This window comes from Meriones unguiculatus, chromosome 12, assembly GCF_030254825.1.
Source record: "Meriones unguiculatus strain TT.TT164.6M chromosome 12, Bangor_MerUng_6.1, whole genome shotgun sequence".
In the NCBI taxonomy this organism is placed as follows: Eukaryota; Metazoa; Chordata; class Mammalia; order Rodentia; family Muridae; genus Meriones; species Meriones unguiculatus.
In genome coordinates, this window is record NC_083360.1 from 89,630,648 (window position 1) to 89,649,241 (window position 18,594).

General features: G+C 42.5%; 1 protein-coding gene across 1 annotated transcript in view; it reads left to right on the top strand.

The window, feature by feature from the left end:
• The window catches only part of LOC110542947 (selection and upkeep of intraepithelial T-cells protein 8-like), a 55,819-nt gene that overhangs the window by 20,834 nt on the left and 16,391 nt on the right, over positions 1 to 18,594 (top strand).

Genomic DNA, 18,594 nt, shown 5'->3' on the forward strand with positions numbered 1-18,594 from the left:
CACGGTTCCCTGTTTTACAGTGGAGGAAACGGAGACCCAGGAAAAGCTGACATTTTCCTGCAAAGAACAAGGTCATCTGTGTCAAGGGAGGCCAAATTTATATTTTCTGATACTCAATCTACATTTCCTGTCCCAGCTGTGAATGATAAAATGGATGAGGTCAGGGTCTACCTGGGAATAGGCAGATTTCACTGAGGAAGACCATCTTCAAAGCTTTTGTGTCTGTGTTTCTGCTCCCCACTGCCTCTTTTACCATACTCCTGACGGCTTTGGGCAAGCTGCTGTCTCTGACCTTAGATATCCTTCTCATCAACGTGCATGGCAGCCTCCTTATCTCCCTGCACTAAGGGGATTAGAATGTGCTTGCACCGTCCTCTGCAAACTCTGGGCTCTTTGGAGGTCGGTGCTAAGATAGAGAAACCAGTATCAGCCACCATTTAGCCAACAGGTCCAAATACCAGGCACAGAGCATGCCTGTACTAGCTACCTGTAGACTTTTTAGTCTGTGAGTGATGCGTTGCTGTGCGTAAGCAGGGCAGTCTCAGATTGGAGTGGATAAAGGGACCACATTGACCGTGCATCCCAGCCTCAGGGTTTTGTGAGAAGCAGAGGGCTGAGAGTAGGGGACAGAGTCTCCTTGCCAGTAATTAGGGGATAAAGAAAGTAAAAAGCAGAGCGGTGGACTTCTTTTGGCTTGGCCCCTTAGCCCAGAATAACAGGTATAGGCCATCCAGAGCCACAAGGAGTTGCACGTGGATCTGCCAGAGTAGCCATTTGAAATAAGTACAGCAGAGTGTAACATCCATTTAGGTTAGAGGCCAGAAGGACAGAGAGGCAAAGGTGCCTTTCACATGTATTTACATGTAAATAAGTGTTTATCAAGTAAATGAGAGGGGTAAGGAACTCAGTCATTGTTAGCAACCTCAGAAAAATGTGGAGGACAGTCCCTGATATACACAATGTGGAGAAACAGTGGGAAATGAAGCTTGCAGGATGTTGTTAGGGAGGGTCAGAGGCTCGGTGTGAGCTCAGGCCACTGAGAATGGCATAGCACTTCTGGTGGCTCATTCCTTCAGAGAAGGATGAGGGTACAGCAGGGTGAAGAGAGCTGATGCCAGAATGTCCTGCTCTCCGCTCTCAGAAAGGCCATCTAGGCCTTAAGGGCTCTACTACCCTAGGCCGTGTGCTCAGCTGCCTCCTTACAAGTGCCTAAGGCTGAGCCCAGGCTTTGCAGTGGTTCTAATCCTAAACCAACAAGTTTGGCCACATAATATTAAAGCTGTCAGAATACAGCAGTGAACACTGAATCCTGGCAGCCAAGGACTTGGTGTGTCTTGGGGTGACATTGAGGGACATCCCCAGGAAAGAGCCACCCGCCTGCCTGTTCTCAGTTCTCTAGGAAAGCCTTCTCAAGTCAGAACTTCTGTGCCGAGAGATCTCTCCTTCCTCCTCTGATTGCAGCTCTTAGACTAGGCAACAGCACTTCAGAGAAGCCAGCTCTAGAGAGGGCAGGATGCACTGGGAAGAGAAGTCTGGCTGTTGGATAAAGACTAAATGAAGTATCGAACAGTCTGAGGCACTTGGCATTACAATTTCTGAGTAACATCTGAATTGAGGCTGTTTGTTCAGGCTTAAAATGTCAGAATTTACATGTAATTGCAACCAGAAAATGGCCTGAATTTTAATTTAAAGATGTGAGAGCAATGTCTTAATGAACAACAGACGTAAGAAAATCGCTCTTAGGATCACTTCTCTGAGTCCAGCCTGATCCACCCACAGCTCACAGTACATGGAAGATCAGACCCATGTCAAGCAGATCAACTCAGTATCCTTTAGGAATCCTGGCTAGCATATCCCCCTGACTTCTCAGCCTCATCATTCTGGGTCACTAGCTACCATCTCAGTCCTTGTGGACAGCTCATGTCTCCCATACCCCTACCCTCTCCTGATGTGTCTGTTCTGTCCTTTCCCCTTGGTCATTCTGCAGGGTACGGGTGGACAGGTGGCCCTCCAGCTGTCATAGGGTACTGTCTTGCGGGTACCTTATGGGGGCTGTTCTTTTTCCCACACCCCTCAGAGGTGGGGTCAGAACACTGCCTGTGCTTTCTTGCTGTTGGGCTGTGTGATGGGGGCGAGGACTCAGGGAGGAGGCATGCTAGCTCTCATCGCTGAATTTTTGTGACTGTGTTCTCCTTCACCATCATTCCTCCGAAGCCTTCTCTGGCTCCCAGCCTGGGAATATTTGGAGCTCCAGGACACTCCTGCTTATTTCTCCAAGTGCAACTGCTGATTGGGGGCCTGGCCTGACCTAAGTCATGTGATCCCGAAGGTTTGAATTGTGTTATTTTTACCCATGACTCCCAGTGGTTGGAGCAAAGCCATTGAGGGGATGTGATGAGACTGGCCTTTTAGAAATCCCTCTTGAGGCCAATGTGGGTGATAGGCAAGAACGAAACTGCTGCTATAGCGCAGCCAGAGGAGACCACGGAGCAAGTGGAGATGAGAGGTCCATTTTAGCTGTTGTCACTGAGCAGGATGTGTGCCAACCTGCAGGTTTTTTTGTTTTTTTGTTTTGTTTTGTTTTGTTTTGTTTTCCTTAGCTTCCCCTACCACCCTGGGAGTCCTTCTCCTCACTTAGTCCCTAGTGCCACAAGTGTGGCACTCAATTTTAATTCAACCCAAGAGACAGACATTGCCCCTAGAAAAGGTCATTTGGGAGCTTTTGACCAAGTGAAGGAATTGCTGATGGGGAGGCCTTGATCATAGAGAGTAGCAGCAGTCCTTCCCTTTTCCATGTGCTACACAATCAGTTCTTTCATGAAAGGGAAGGCCCTTCCATGCAGTTGCCTTCAAGTCTCCTGTCTCCTCGCCCGGCTCCTTTCCTCAGTGATTCTGGGCAGGCTCTGTGCACCTCCTACAGGCCTGCACCCGGGCTACTTACAAGTTCTTCCTGTAAAGCCACTTGTTGCCAGGATTCCTGCTGAGAGCTTCCTCGTCCACAGCAATGAAGGATAGGAGACTAATAGTTAAGATTACTGCTTATATTATCGAGTCCCTTACATCACAGACAGTGGCAGATGGACACCTCAGTTGGCTTTATTATTACTACTTTCACGTGGAAAAAATATTGGTTAAATTCTGTGGCTTGTCTGGGTTTTGAAGTTGGGCTTAAATGACTCTAAGAGCGTTCAGCACCACTGTCCCTTCTCTTCTGGCCCTATGTCTCCAGAGAGAGAACAGAGAAAGGCTATCCTTCCTGTAGTTGGATAGAGATAAGCTCTGCATGGCCCCTTCCTATTGGAGCACTGAGCAAGATGCAAGGGCAGCTAAAGTGGGTACTGGAGGCCCCCCCTGCATCCAGATCTTGGTTCCATGCCATTGATTACCACTACAGTCTTCACTTCCTTCTCTTCCATGAAATTCCAGGACCTCCAGGCCTGGGGATGCCATTTTCACATTCTCATGTTCAGTTCCCTTCAAACCCAGAGCTCATTCACTCACCAGCACATCTATACCAGGCCCAGCTCAGAGCCACTACACTAGCCCTAAGAGACAACACCAGCAGCACCGAACCATAGAACAAGGCTCTCTCCCAGGGCTGGAGGGAGGGGCAAGTCTGGATCCCAGCAAGGAAATCACATGGCCTGTGAGGACAGAGTGGGTACCTGCTGCCTTCTTCTTGGGTCCCTGTCTCCAGCTCTCCAGATGGTACCTGAGGAAGAAAGGAGACCCTGTGTGCACAGATAGAGGTTTAAGTCTAGGAGGAAAGGAGAAGTGCGCAGATGTGAATGTCCGAGAAAGATAACAACAGAGTACCAGAGATGGAGAAAAGCGGAGCAAGGAACACAGGAAGACTTACATTCTAGTCACCAAAAACATACCTGCAAAGCCTAGCCTGGTCAAAACCTCCTGGAGTCAGTGTCTGAACCTCAGGTTCCTCAGTGGCATGCGGTGGCCTTTCACAACTTCTCTCTCTCGCTTAAGACTGGGAAGGAGCCTGACTCCTCCTCCATGAGGTGACAGGCAAGGCCTGAAATCTTACTCTAGACACTAGGCCTTGGCTTCTGAGGGACAGTGTATGCTCTTGTGGCAAGGCCCTGGAGCAAAGCGAACATACGCTGTCTGGATTCAGAGCTGTCTAGGCCTCCAGGGAAGGCGGGGAAGGGTGACATAGCTCTTTCGCTGTTGTTGTGGGCACAGCCTTCCCTCACACCTGGGCAAACAGGTTCCTCAAGGCAGGAAGACAGCATTTCAGTTTCAGGAAGAACAAACTCTGCGCTCCAGTGCGTGGTGTGACATCTTTGCTTGATTGCAGGTAGGGATTGTCACAGAAGCCTTCTATCTTCCCCTTCCTCAGCTGTGCATCTGTTGTCATGAAATCACTGCCTGAGTGGCTTCCCTTGCACTTTACAGTCAGTGGGAGTATGGATCCTGGTCTTCTACATGGTTTCTGTCAACAGCACAGACACAGAGCAGCCACATGGTCTCCTGCAGCAAACATGCCAAGGAATTCTGCAGACAACCACGTGGCCCTTGGCCGAAGCATGGGCCATGGACCAGCATGGCCTCTGGGAGAAGTATGGATCACAGAGGTTTTGCAAGGAAGCCCAAACTAGTAAACAGACCATTCTTTATCTCAAATATCAAATATCAGAGTCAGGGCAATCATGCAGCTGGGCAACTTCTTCAAGGCATGAGTGTGCACAAGGCTTGGCTGCAGCTTCACTCTGCCCTGCTGACCCTACTGTTCTCCAGGGATGAGCTCATGATAGTTACCCAATCCCAAGTAGTCAACTCCTAAATACAAATGACCTTAATTGGCTCTGTGTATGCATGTGTGTGTGTGTGTGTGTGTGTGTGTAAAACAGTGATAATTAAAGAATAGACCATGAATTTGAAAGGGGGTAGGGAGATGCAGAAGGAATTGGAGGGGGAAGAGAGAAAGGAAGATATGATGTAAATATCATGTCAGTGTATAACATTTTAAGGCATTTAAAAAATGAAAATAAAAAGTCTTTTGTGAGTCCCTTGGGACATGCTCATGTTAATGGTCAAAGAAACCTGTTTCATTCACAAAAACTCCCCACTCACTAGTGCTTGTACTTTCCAAATATGTTAAGGTCAAGTTAAGAGCCTGGCACTTGGGATCAGTTTATCTGGGGTTCGATTCTGTATTTTCATTATTATTATATTGTTTGTGACTCATTGGAAAAATTGCTTGTCTCTTTCCTCTTTATCTTTTGTGATCTGGAGAAAGTAAGAGTGGGCACTGTGAGGGTTTTGTGAGGATTGGAGCAATCATGCCTCAGCTATGTAGTTATGGTTCAGAAGAGGCAGATCAATGCCAAATGTCTGGATGAACAACTGTGACTCACGGTTCTACCTTAGCAATGAGATAAGGAAACGAAGAGCTTGTGTGTATGTTTTGTGCTTCATCGATAGGAAGATGGAATAACTTGGAAAGTCCCTTGCATTTTCGAAGGTGTGTTTGTAGTTTGTATAAATCCATAGCATACCCCTTCTGTGCACATTGTGTTGAACTGTAGATTTTTAAGAACTGACTTTGGAAGTACAATACCAACAATTGGGCACAAGGTGGCGCCATGGGACAGGCTTCGGCATTGTCTACCCTGTTTGCCTTGGGAGGAGAGAAGCAGAGCCTTAGGTGATGTGAGCCCATCTGCCTGCAGAGTTCAGCCTCAGATGGGATTGGCAGGACAGCAGGAAGTCTGAGCTGTCCTGTGACAACACAGCATTCTATTTAGTATGTAGTGCCCAGAGCCGTATCATTCAATAAAACCCTGCAGTGACAGCAATGTTCTGTAAATGTGTTGTCTGAAATGACAGCCATTAACCACATGTGAGCACGTGAAGTGTGGTTACTGTGGCAGAGGAGTGCAAATTTTAACTACTTTAAAGTGTAAATAACCATACATAGTTAATACCTTGTGGGCTGCACAGCACAGAACCTCCTTCAGGTTTCTGAATGAGAAATGAGTGCTCTCTATTCAAAGAGCCCCCTCTTTGAATTTGAACGTTTAAATTCAGTTTTCTTCCCATGTTTTTTCACAGCGGTGAGGGGGCGGTGAGGAAGGAGACGTGGTGGAGGATGCAAAGATGAACTCATAGCACTGTAATCCAAGTGAGCCTAATTTCAGTAAGAGCTAGAAATGATTGCTGTCTTTTTCTCTGACTGTTAACTAGGTGAAAAGTGCTTTCTATGGAGGCCGAAGGTAGCAACAGTCCTATGATGCTTTGCAAATGAGAAAACTGTGGTTCAGTGTGGCCCAATAGCTTTTGGGGTGTGTGTGTAACTTAAGTGCTAAGTGAGTGATCCACCGTTCTCTGCATAAGGCTGATTAAAGTTTAAGTTTGGAACAAACCACAAACAACAGGATTGCTAATAGGAGGATTTCTGAAAGGGATTGGCTTGAGATGGGAAGGAATAATGTGGGAAAGCTTTGTTAAATGGGGGAGGGGAATAGAGGAGGGAGGCATGGGTACCGAGTAGACGGATAGCAGCAGTGAATGAGCAGGCAATGCTCTGAGTAAGGTCAGCACATTGACACTATTAATCATCACTGAGAAAGCTCTACTCCTGTAGTTTGAAACAGGTTAGGCAAATTCCTAAAAAGAACAGTTCTGATTTATAAAGAAAACAGACAAAGGCATATTCCATGAAGAAAGTCACCCCAAACCACTGGTGTGGGAGAGAGAATGGAGGTTCCCATAGGAGGTGGAGGACTCAACAGTCCAGGGAGGAGAGGAGGCAGGAGGAGGACCACAGAATCATCTGGGAAACGTGTGATGAAATTGTAGTGGCTTATGCCATCATGGCAACCTGGAGGCAGCCCTCCACCAACCTAACAATTTGGCTGTGTTTTTGGTTAGATGTTCCTTGACAAGTGTACTGGAGTTCTCAAAAGACGTAAAACAGAGAGTCGAGAAACACAAGAATTCCTAGTATTCTTAGTCGTTAGATAATACAAATCAAAAATTACTTTGCTAGTTCAGCTTACTCCAGTCAGAACTACCAAGATTAATAAAATAAACAACAGCACATGCTGCTGAGGGCGTGGGAAATGAAGAACACTTATTCATTGCTGGTGAGAGGGCAAACCTGTACTATGTACTATGTAAATCAGTGTGGGGGGTTCCTCGGGAATCTGGGAAGAGATCTGCTTCAAGATTCAGCTATACCACTCATGCCCATACACCCAAAAGATCCTACATCCCACTACAGACACTCTTGTTCATCCATGTTCATTTCTTCTCTACTCATAATAGCCAGAAATTGGAAACAGCCTAGATGTCTCTCAATGGATGAATGGATAACGAAAATGTAGCATGTTTACACAATGGGATATTATTCAGCTCTTAAAAATGAAATCATGACAGTCATAGGCAAATGAATAGAGATAGAAAAATTATTAGACTGATAAGACAAACCCAAAGAGATAGATACTGTATATATTCTCCTATATATTACTTTTTAATCTACCATTAGGCTTACTACAATCTATATAACCAGAGAGGGTGGATATAGAGTAAAGGACTGGAGTGGGGAAGGGGGCTGGATTTCCTAATGAAGGGGCATAGAATTTGTATTTATGGAGACACAGGTGGGATATGAAACAGGAGCCTTAAACTGTGAGGGGGAAGAAGGAAATAAAGGATGGGAATGGTGGAAAGTCACCAGACACTAAGGTCTATTTGAGGAGTTATATGGAAACATGCCACTGTAGAAGTTTCTTAAAATGTATACATGTATGACAGAAATCCAAATGGAATCAGCAAATAACAGGAGAGAAATGTCTCCAATAGACATGTCTTGCCACCGAGTAAACCCTCTAATGTTGGGAATGGGCTACATCTAATTGAGTCATTGGCTAAAGTTGTTGTGCAAACCCCCAAACAATTCAGGCTATTGACAAGGCTGTTGATGCTTTCCAGAAACTGATGGCAAGGCCCAGTTGCTGAAGAAAACACTTGAAATCAGTTTTGGGCCTAACTAGAGTCTTCCCCTCCCCCCCCCGCACAGCCCCACATGCACACCGACTTGTGTTCATGATACTGGAAGGTATTCTGCACGCTCCCAGAAAAGAAAGGTAACATCACCCCAGCTCTGAGGTCTACAAAACTGACATGCCTGTGTGATATGCTGGTGCAAGAGTGGCACGAACTTTCATGGTACTAGAACTGGAGGCCACAAACACACTAGAGAGCTAATGTGAAAAGTGGAGGCTGGCTGTAAAGAAATGCACAATCTCCCATCCTTTCTGGAGAAAAAAAAAAGGACTCTTTTTTGTATATGTGTTTCTCTCTCTCTCTCTCTCTCTCTCTCCTTGATTTTTCTATTCACTTTACATCCTCTTGTAACCCCAACCCTCTTCCCCTCCCAGGTCCTCCCTCCTTCCTTCCCCCTCCCCTTTTCCTCAGGAAAGGAGACCTCCCTTTCCCTTCCACCCCAGATCATCAAGTTGCATCAAGACTGAGCATATCCTCTTCCCCTGTGATCTGGCAAGGAAGACCCGCTCGGGGGAAGTGATCAAAAAGTTGGCAAGTGAGTTCATGTCCAATGCAGTCCCCAATTCCCATACTAGAGAACCCACAGGAAGCCTAAGTTGCCCATCTGCTATGTCTTTGTAGGTGGCCTATGTCCCGTTCCCGCATGGTCCTTGGTTGATGCTTCAGTCTCAGCAAGCTTCTCTGTGTCCTGGTTAGTTGGCTCTGTTAGTCTCCTTGTGGAGCTCCTGTCCCCTCCAGGTCCTTTTCTCTTTCCTCCCACTTTTCCACAAGACTCCCTAAGCATCACCCAATGTCTCAGCATCTGTTATGCGGCACTACTGGGTAGAGCTTCTCAGAGGACAACTCAGTCAGGCTCCTGTCTAGAAGCCTAGAAGAGTACCCTTCATAGTGTCAGGGGTTGACACTTCGAAGTGTCTTTGGTTGGGCCAGGTATTGGTTGGGCATTCCCTCAGTCTCTGTTCTAGCTGCTCAGTCTTATAGGCAGGGTAAATTTGAGGTCAAAGTTTTTGTGAGTGGGTTGGAGTTCCCCTCCATCTCCTAGGAGGCTAGATAGAGGGTGTACCCTTTGGGCCGTATGGCCTCTGTTACTAGGAGTCTCTGCTTGAGTACCCCTTAAATCCTCCCAGAGCCTACTCAGACTTAGGTCTCCAGCTTGTCACAGAGATATTCCATTCTCACGTTCTCTTCTGTCCTCTCACGCTTGCTCTGCCCAGGTCTGTTCTCCACCCTCTTAACTGTCTGCACTCCTTCTCCTACCTTGTTCCCTGTCTTCCTAGCCACCACCTCTGTGTATTCTACATCCCCTTCTCAGTGAGATTTATACATCCTGCCTTGGATCCTCTATGTTACTTGTCTTCTTTGCGACCGCCTTGTACTGTGCTTATCCTTACTCTATGGCTAAAATCCACTTGCAAGTGAGTATACACCATGTGCTTCTGGGTATGGGTAACCTCACTCATGATGATTTTTTTTCTGGTTCCATCCTCTTGCCTGCAAGTTTCGTGACTTCTTTGTTTTTAATAGCTGAGTTCTATTCCACTGTGTAAATTTGCCACAATTTCTTTATCCATTCTATGGTTGAGGACATCTAGATTTTTTTGCAGATTTTGGCTATTATGAATAAAGCTACTATTAACAGGGCTGAACAAGTGTTCTTGTCGTATGGTAGAGAGTCTTTTGGGTGTATAGCTATGTGAGGTATAGCTGGGTGTTGAGGTAAAACTATTCCCCATTTTCTGAGAAAGTGTCGGATTGATTTCCAAAGTGGTTATACAAGTTTACACTCCTCTACACCCTCACCAACATATGATTTCCACTGAGATTTTGATCTTAGCCATTCTGACCAGTGTGAGATGTAATCTTAAAGTTGTTCTGATTTGCATTTCCCTAATGACTAAGGAAGTCGATATTTTTTTAAGTTCTTCTCTCTCATTTGAGATTCCTCTTTTGAGAAATCTCTGTTTACTCTGTGCTCCATTTTTAATCGTTAATTTGTTTACTTTTGTTTGATTTCTTGAGTTCGTTACATATTTGGATTAGCCTTTTGTCTAATGTAATATTGGTGAAGATCTTTTCTCAATCTGTAGACTGTCGGTTCATTCTATTGACAGTGACCTTTGCCTTACAGAAGCTTCAAGAGGTCTCATTTATTAACATTGATCTTAGAGCCTGAGCTGTTGATGTCCTTTTTAGGAAGTTGTCTCCTGTGACAATGCGTTCAAGGCTCTTCCGCACTTTCTCTTCTAATAGATTTAGTGCCTCTCATGTTAAATTGAGGTCTTTGATCCACTTGGATTTGAGTTTTGTGCAGGGAGATAAATATAGATCTATTTGCATTTTTCTACATGCAGACATCCAGTTTAGACCAGCTGCATTTGTTGAAGATACTGTTTTTGTTTTTGTTTTCCTTGAATGGTTTTGACACTTTGCCAACAAGCAAATGACCATAGGTATGCGGTTTTTTTTTTTTTTCTGGAGCTTTTATTTGATTCCATTGATCAATCAGTCTATTTCTATGCCAGAATCATGAATTTTTTGTTACTATTGCTCTGTAGTGTAGGTTGAAGTCAGGGATGGAGGTACCTCCAGATTTTGTATAGTTTTGTTTTAGCTATTCTTGTTTGTATGTTTTTGTTTTTGTTTTTGTTATATATGAAGTTGAGAATTGCTCTTTCAAGGTTTGTAAAGAAGTGTGTTGGTATTTTGATAGGGATTACATTGAATCTGTAGATTGCTTTTGGCAAGATGACCATTTTTACTATGTTAATCCTATCAATCCATGAGCATGGGAGATCTCTCTATCTTCAGATATCTTCTTTAATTTCTTTCTTCAGAATCTGGAAGTTCTTATCATACAGGTCTTTTACTTGCTTGGTTAGAGCTACACCAAGATACTTTTTATTATTTGTGGCTGTTGTGAAGGGTGTTGTTTGATCAAGTAGGCTTCATCTCAGGAATGCAGGGCTAGTTCAACAAACGAAAGTCTATCAACATAATCCACCATATAAACAAACTCAATGTAAAAAAAAATCACATGATCATTTCATTAGATGCAGAAAAAGCCCTTGACAAAATCCAACACCACTTCATGATGAAAGACTTGGATAGTTCAGAGATACAAGGCACATACCTAAAAATAACAAAGGCAATACAAAGCAAACTGATTGCCAACATTTAAACAGAGATGGAGAGGAACTCAAAGCAATTCCACCAAAACCAGGGAAAAGACAAGGTTGCCCACTCCATACCTCTTCAATACAGTACTTGAAGTTTGAGGTAGAACAGTAAGACAACTAAAGGAGATCAAGGGGATACAAACTGGGAAGGAAGAAGTCAAAACATTTCTATTTGCAAATGATTTGATGCTGTACTTAAGCAACCCCCAAAATTCCACCAGAGAACTCCTACAGCCAATAAACAGCTTTAGCAAAGTAGTCGGATACAAGATTAATTAAAAAAAATTTCAGTAGCCCTCCTGTACACAAACAACAAATGGACTGAGAAAGAAATTAGGGAAAATTATGTTTCTCTTTAAAGGCAGGTGCCTGCTTTGAAAGCCAGGCTTTCTTCAGCAGGTTTCCACCTTGAGGAAATTGGCTGAAAGGAGAGAAGCTAATGGTAACATAAACAAGAATAGAAAGAAAGCTGCTCCTGCTAAGCCAGGCCTTCCTGCCTCTGCTCTGTCTTGACTCAGTGTCCAGCGTGGAACAAGCCTTGCTAATCTGTCCTTGCTTCAACTCTCCTCCTCCTCCTCCTCCTCCTCCTCCTCCTCCTCCTCCTCCTCCTCCTCCTCCTCCTCCTCCTCCTCCTCCTCCTCCTCCTCCTCCTTCTTCTTCTTCTTCTTCATTTTTTACTAAAACCAGAGACCTTTGCAAAAGTGATGCACATCTTCATTACATCACTCCAAAATTTTATACTCTGGTAAAATCATTGAGTGGTGTCCCAGTACTGCTCAAATGGGGTGTCCTGAGTGCAGCTTACTAGTCCGAAGTGGTCTTCTCTGCACCAGCATTTCCTCTCACCCTTCACCTCTCTGTGCTTTTCATGCTCCTCCCACTGTGAGCCTCACTCTCAGGCACTGAGAGTGCTTTGTCCTGCTGCCGTTGCCTTTTCCCAGTGAGCTTTCCCACACTTGTTCCTTTGCTTTTGACTCTCACTATTTGTGTTCTTCCCACAACCTCCAGTGAGCAAGGATGGGCCAGATCTTGCTTGTTATATTATCCCCTGCACATGATCAGAAATGTCTTATCTTAGATAAACTGAAATTTCTTTCCAAAGTCACCACCCACTTTGGCATTGGCTATGTTCTTTCATGCCAGATCTACTATGGGTTCCAAGAAGCTAATTGTAGTGAATGGGTTATAAACTAGTTTTTCAGATGTGACAATAACCATCTCATTGGTCTTAAGATCCAATTAATAGGAAGAAATTTGTGCTTCATACTTAAAAATTAGCTACTTACCTGAGGAGAGTGATGCCATGAAACCACTTTCTTAAACCAGGATACTTTCTAGCTGCATTTTGAATATCTACCCTTAGACTTACAGATAAGTGGAGTGCTCATCATTCGTCAGTAACCCCCTACCCCAAGTACATGGAGACTATGCTTTCAAAAATTTCAAAAACCCAGAACTTGTGACAATGCATAGAACAACTGATCATGGATGTCCAACCCCAAACTGATACATATACACTGCAACCCTTACAGCCAAGACTTAGGGGACATTGAACAAGAGGATAGTACAAAGACTGTATTTCTGTGCAAATCATACCTCCCTGCTTTTTGTCTGGGTGTTAAGATCACTATTTCAGAGCTAACGTGCTTTGAATCCTTAACCAGTTTTCAGATAAGCTTCACTTTCCACCAGGCTCATTCACCTTCCAAATCCATAACTCAGAGTGCATTCAGAATGCAAGTGCAACAGCAAGAGTTTTTAACGGCCTAAGGTTTGAGGATTGTTTGGAGTTCTCTGCTGATAAATTGTGTTATTGATTGTCAGTGCCAAATGGTGAAGAAACACATTGGCATACACCAGGAGAGACGCGGAACCTAAGCAAAGGACCTGAGCATTTACCTGTTTGCTTTTAAGTCATTTTAAGACATTGCAGTGGACATAATTGTGAACTTCTGTGATTTTTTTTAAAGTTTCAAGTACATGTTTTAGTTCTTAGCATTATAGTTTTCAACTATAATTCTTATGATAAATGCAGTCATAAACTATTTGAGAAACATTTAAAATTTTAGTTTATACATTCAAAATGCAACTATTAAATGTGAAAAGGAGGGGACAAAAAATATGAGTCAGACACTGAAAGTCTTGTCTTTTAATGCCTTTGAAACCCTCTGCATTTAAATGGTATAAATGAATTCATTTTAAAAGTGGTTAAGGACTTGTTTTGCTGGCGTGACAGTTTTTAAAGTTGCACATTGTCTGAGGCTTTGTGCATTTTTATTGTACATTTGAAGAATATTCTTAGAGTAAACTTGCAGTAACTATAATTCAATTTCTTTATAAATCTTAGTACATTTAACTCATAACTGTACACTGTAATGTAAGCATGTGTTCTTATTCATAGATTGTAATGAAGTTTTGATCAATCCCCTTCAGATTTTGGTAGTCAAATTACTTTCTTATTTATATTATGTGCACATTTTATCCATTAATGTTTCAGATTTTCTGAGAACCTAATTCTTTTTAAAGGATATTTGATATGCCAAAACTTTCCTTAGATTAAAACTTTAAAAAAAAAAAAAAAAAAGAACCAGAACTACCAAGTCTGCCATAAGTCATTTCCATGACAGGAAAGCTATACTCAAAAAATCTCAATAATATGGCTTCCTAAACAGGGCCTATGTAATGAGAATCTCAGTTGACATGCCAGTGTGGATAGGGGAAGTCTCACAATGCTCTGTGTGTAGACGAAGAGCCAATCACTGGTTACTGAGAGAGTGAGAATGAATCTTCTCCCAAGACTAGCATGCTGATAGGTTATCTGGTCCCAAAGAGCCATCCCTGAACATTGATACATATGAGCAGCAGTAAAAAGACTGAGCAGGTTGTACTTGGGAGCAGGAGAATAAGGGGTAGAAATGATGTAAATATAATACTCATGTATGTGAGTCTCAAAAAGGTAAACAATTAAATTATATAAAGGAAACAATACATTTGTAAATAAATTATCACTCATGGTGATTTGAGATGGGCAGCCAGTGGTGACAACTTTACTAGAGACATGTGTTTGTGGAAGAGGGGAGGTTGAGCTGGAGGGAGACAAAGGTTATTATAGTGGACAGATTTGTGCTGCTCCATTTCAACATCAATTGCCAATCTCTAGCAGGACACTGTCATTATGAAACAGGGTGGTTGCCTTTCTCATGGGAAACTTTGCAGCTAGTTCTTAGGCAGTGAGGAGGAGTGACATCTATCTTCCATACCTCAAATGCCTACATCTGGAAGTACTCATAAGCTCATATTTATTGTTATTTATTTTCTTAGTGATGGCCACTCAAACTGGAGTCAGATGACACCTTGTATAGTTTAATTTATATCTCTTTGATAGTAAAATATGTCGAATACTTTTTCATATTTATTGATGATCTGTATTTTATCTTTGGAGAACTTTGTGTTAATTTCATTAACCCATTTGTTAATTGGTTTGTTTGCATAGCTTCTTGAGTTCTCCGTGTATTCTGTACATTAATTTTTTGTTGGTATATATCTAGAAAATAATGTCCCCACAGAATATATAATTTTTTAACTGGGTAATTTTGTTTATTGGTGTTTGATTTCTTGATACAAACACACATATGTATATATGATATTGGCCCTTTTTTGGATGTAGGATTGGTGAAGATCTTTTTCCATTCTGTAGACTGTCCTTTCTTTCTACTATCAGTGTCCTTTGCTTTATAGATGCTTTTCAATTTTATGAGTTCCATTTATTGATTATTGATCTTAGAGCCTTAGCTGTTGGTGTTCTGTTCAGGAAGTTGTCCCCTGTGACAATAAGTCCAATGCTCTTCCCAACTTTCTCTTCTAATTGATTTAGTGTATCTGGTGTTATATGGAGTTCTTTGATCCACTTGGATCAGAGTATTTTTTTTAACATTTTTTTTAAAAGATAAGAAATTGAAGGTGAAGTATTTGGAAAGTAGAGGGGGACCACAGAAATAGTGGAGGAATACAAGAAGAAGCGATGAATATGATCACAGTACGTTATATACATGAATAAAAATGGCACAAATGAATATATCACTTTATGCATTTAATATACACTGTAAAAATATAAAGCACAAATATAAAGACATGTTATATTCAAGAAAGTTACTCTGCATGCTACCAAAGGGGAAAAGTGAACACTAACCCAGCTACAAATCCTGTGATCTACAATGATGATCTGCTTGTATGACGTGCTGATACAATAGTGGCACAAACACATCCACCTATGATTGGGTTTAAAGCTTACTCCACAAGATGGGAAACATGCCTGACACTACCCAGATGGCCAAGAGCCTTGGATTAGACATGTCATGGACCTAGGAGAAAACTAACCGCTATAATTCTGCTAAAGCAGCGGCAATAAAATGACTACTAAATTCTGCTATACTAAAAAGCAGTGCCTTACTCAGCCATCATCAGGGAACCTTCCTTTTTCAGTAGAGTGGAATGAACACAGAGACCCATAACTAGATTATATGCAGAGTGAAATAACAGTGAATCCTAAATAGAATGCTATTACCAAACCCTTCCATCAGGGCCCAGGGAACTAGGCAGAAGAGAAAGCGGAAACATTGTAGGAGCCAGAGGAGATGGGCGGCACCAAGGAAATCGAATATTCCAGACTGGTGCATATATGAATCAAAGATGCTGTGGCAGCATCACAGAGCCTGCAAAGGTTCAAGCCCCAGTAATGAAAGTGGGAAATGGATACAAGCACCTATCCCTAATGAAGAATCTATCTCCAATTGAGATCTGCTTGCAATGGAAAAATTAAACTTCTGTAATGGAGTACCACACTTAAGGTTAGACACCATGCCTAGAAGTATTAAGTCAGCACAAAATGAACTAAATGGTATATATATATATATATATTTTTTTTTTCTTTTTTTTTTTTGTAGACTCTTTTTGGTCTCATATCACTTTAGGCATTTTTGTCATACTGGCCTTTTCCTTATATTATGGTTTCTGATTTCTTTTGTTTTTGGCATATATGTGTGTGTGTTTCCTGTGATTTCTCTACATTATTTTGTTATTGTTGTTGTTTTAAAATCTAGTTTGTTTGCTTTTTTAAAATTTTTGACTGTTTTCTAAAAAGAGAGAGAAAAAAGTATGGTGTTAGAGGGAGGTGGGAAAGATTAGGGAGAAGTTGGAAGAGGAGAAACTTGATCAGAATATTTTGTGTGAAAATATTTATTTTCAATAAAATATCCTATTATCTACTTTACTAAAAATCCCTTTGGGAATTATTACTCATCAGGTTTTGTATTCTTTACTAAAATAAATATTGCAAATAATCAGAAAAGAAACATAGTTGATATACAGAAGTAGTAAAATTATTTGGTAAGTATTGGAGTGAAAAAAACTAAATAACTGTTATATTTACAATGCTAATTTCTCTAAAAACTGGGGTACAGAGCTAAACAGAAAATTTTCTGTAGAGGAATATAAAATGGCAGAGAAACACTTAAAGAAATGCTCAACATCCTTAGTCATCAGGGAAATGTAAATCAAAACCCTGAGATTTCACCTTACACCCATCAGAATGGCTAAGATAAAAAACTCAAGTGACAATACATGCTGGAAAGGATGTGAAGAAAAGGGAAGGAACCTTTCTTCATTGCTGGTGGGAATGTAAACTTGTACAACCACTTTGGAAATCAACCTGGTGCTTTCTCAGACAATTAGGAATAGCACTTCCTCAAGATCCTGCTATACCACTCCTAGGCATATATCCAAAACATGCTCAAGTACACAACAAGGACATTTGTTCAATCATGTTGGTAGCAGCTTTATTTGTAATAGCCAGAACCTGGAAACAATCCAGATGTCCCTCAATGGAGGAATGGATACAGAAATTGTGGCACTTTTCCACAATGGAATACTACTCAGCAATTAAAAAAAAGGAAATCATGAAATTTGCAGGCAAATGGTGGGATCTAGAAAAAGATCATCCTGAGTGAGCTATCTCAGAAGCAGAAAGACACACAATAGATACTCAATTATAAAAGAATCTTAGACATATAATATAGGATAAGCATACTAAAATCTGTACACCTAAAGAAGCTAAGCAAGAAGGAGGACCTTAGGTAAGATGATCAATCCTCACTCAGAAAGACAAATGGGATAGACTTTGGAAGAAGGAGTAAACAGGAAACAGGACAGGAGCCTACCACAGAGGGCCTATGAAAGACTACCCAGCAGTGTATCAAAGCAGATGCTGAGACTCATAACCAAACTTTGGGCAGAGGACAGGTAATCTTATGAAAGAAGGGGAGATAGTAAGACCTGGAAGGGACAGGAGCTCCACAAAGAAAGAGAAAAAAATTTGGGCACAGGGGTATTTTCCAACCAAGGACCATTCATGGAGATAACCTAGAACCCCTGCATAGATGTAGGCCATGGCAGCTCAGCATCCAAGTGGGTACCCTTGTAAGGGGAACAGGGACTCTCTCTGACATGAACTCAGTGGCTGGCTCTTGAATCCCCCCCCCCCCGGGAGGGGGAGCAGCCTTGCCAGGTCACAGAAGAGGACAGTGCAGCCAGTCCTGATGAGACCTCATAAGCTAGGGTCAGATGGAAGGGGAGGAGGACCTCCCCTATTAGTGGACTTTGAGAGGGGCATGGGAGGAGATGAAAGAGGGAGGGTGGATTTGAGAGGGAATGAGGGAGGGGGCTACAGCTGTGATACAAAGTGAATAAACTGTAATTAATATAAAAAAATAAAAACACATTCATGTAAAACTTTAAATTTATTTTGAAAAATTTATTCACTTTACATCCTGATTGTAGTCTCCTCCTGGTTCCACCCTTACTCCCACTTCTCCCTTATTCCTTTCCCCCATTTCTTAGGAAGGAGGAGGTTTCCTCTCCTACCATCTAACCCCAGCCTATCAAATCTCATTAGGACTGCTTGCATTCTCTTCCTCTGTGGCCTGGTAATGCCTCTCCTCCAACCAGGGGGAAGTGATCAAAGAGTGGATAACAGAGTCCATGTCAGAGACAGCCCCTGCTTCCCTGGAGACTGAATGGCCTATTAGCTACATAGGAGCAGGGGGTCTAGGTCCTCTTGATGCATGATCTTTGGTTGGTACATCAGTCTCTGCAGGGGCCCATGGTCCCAGATTTGTTGGTTTGGTTGGTCTTCTTCTGGAGCTTTTGCCCCCTCTGTGTCCGTCCATGCCCCAACTCTTCCATAAGACTCCCTGTTACTCTGCCAAAGTTTGGCTGTGAGTCTTAGCATCTGCTTCAATCTCCTGCTGGGTGGAGTCTTTTAGAGGACATCTGAGGTAGGCTCCAATCTTGTTCCATGTTCTCTCTCTTCAACCACTTCTGTTATCAATTCTAT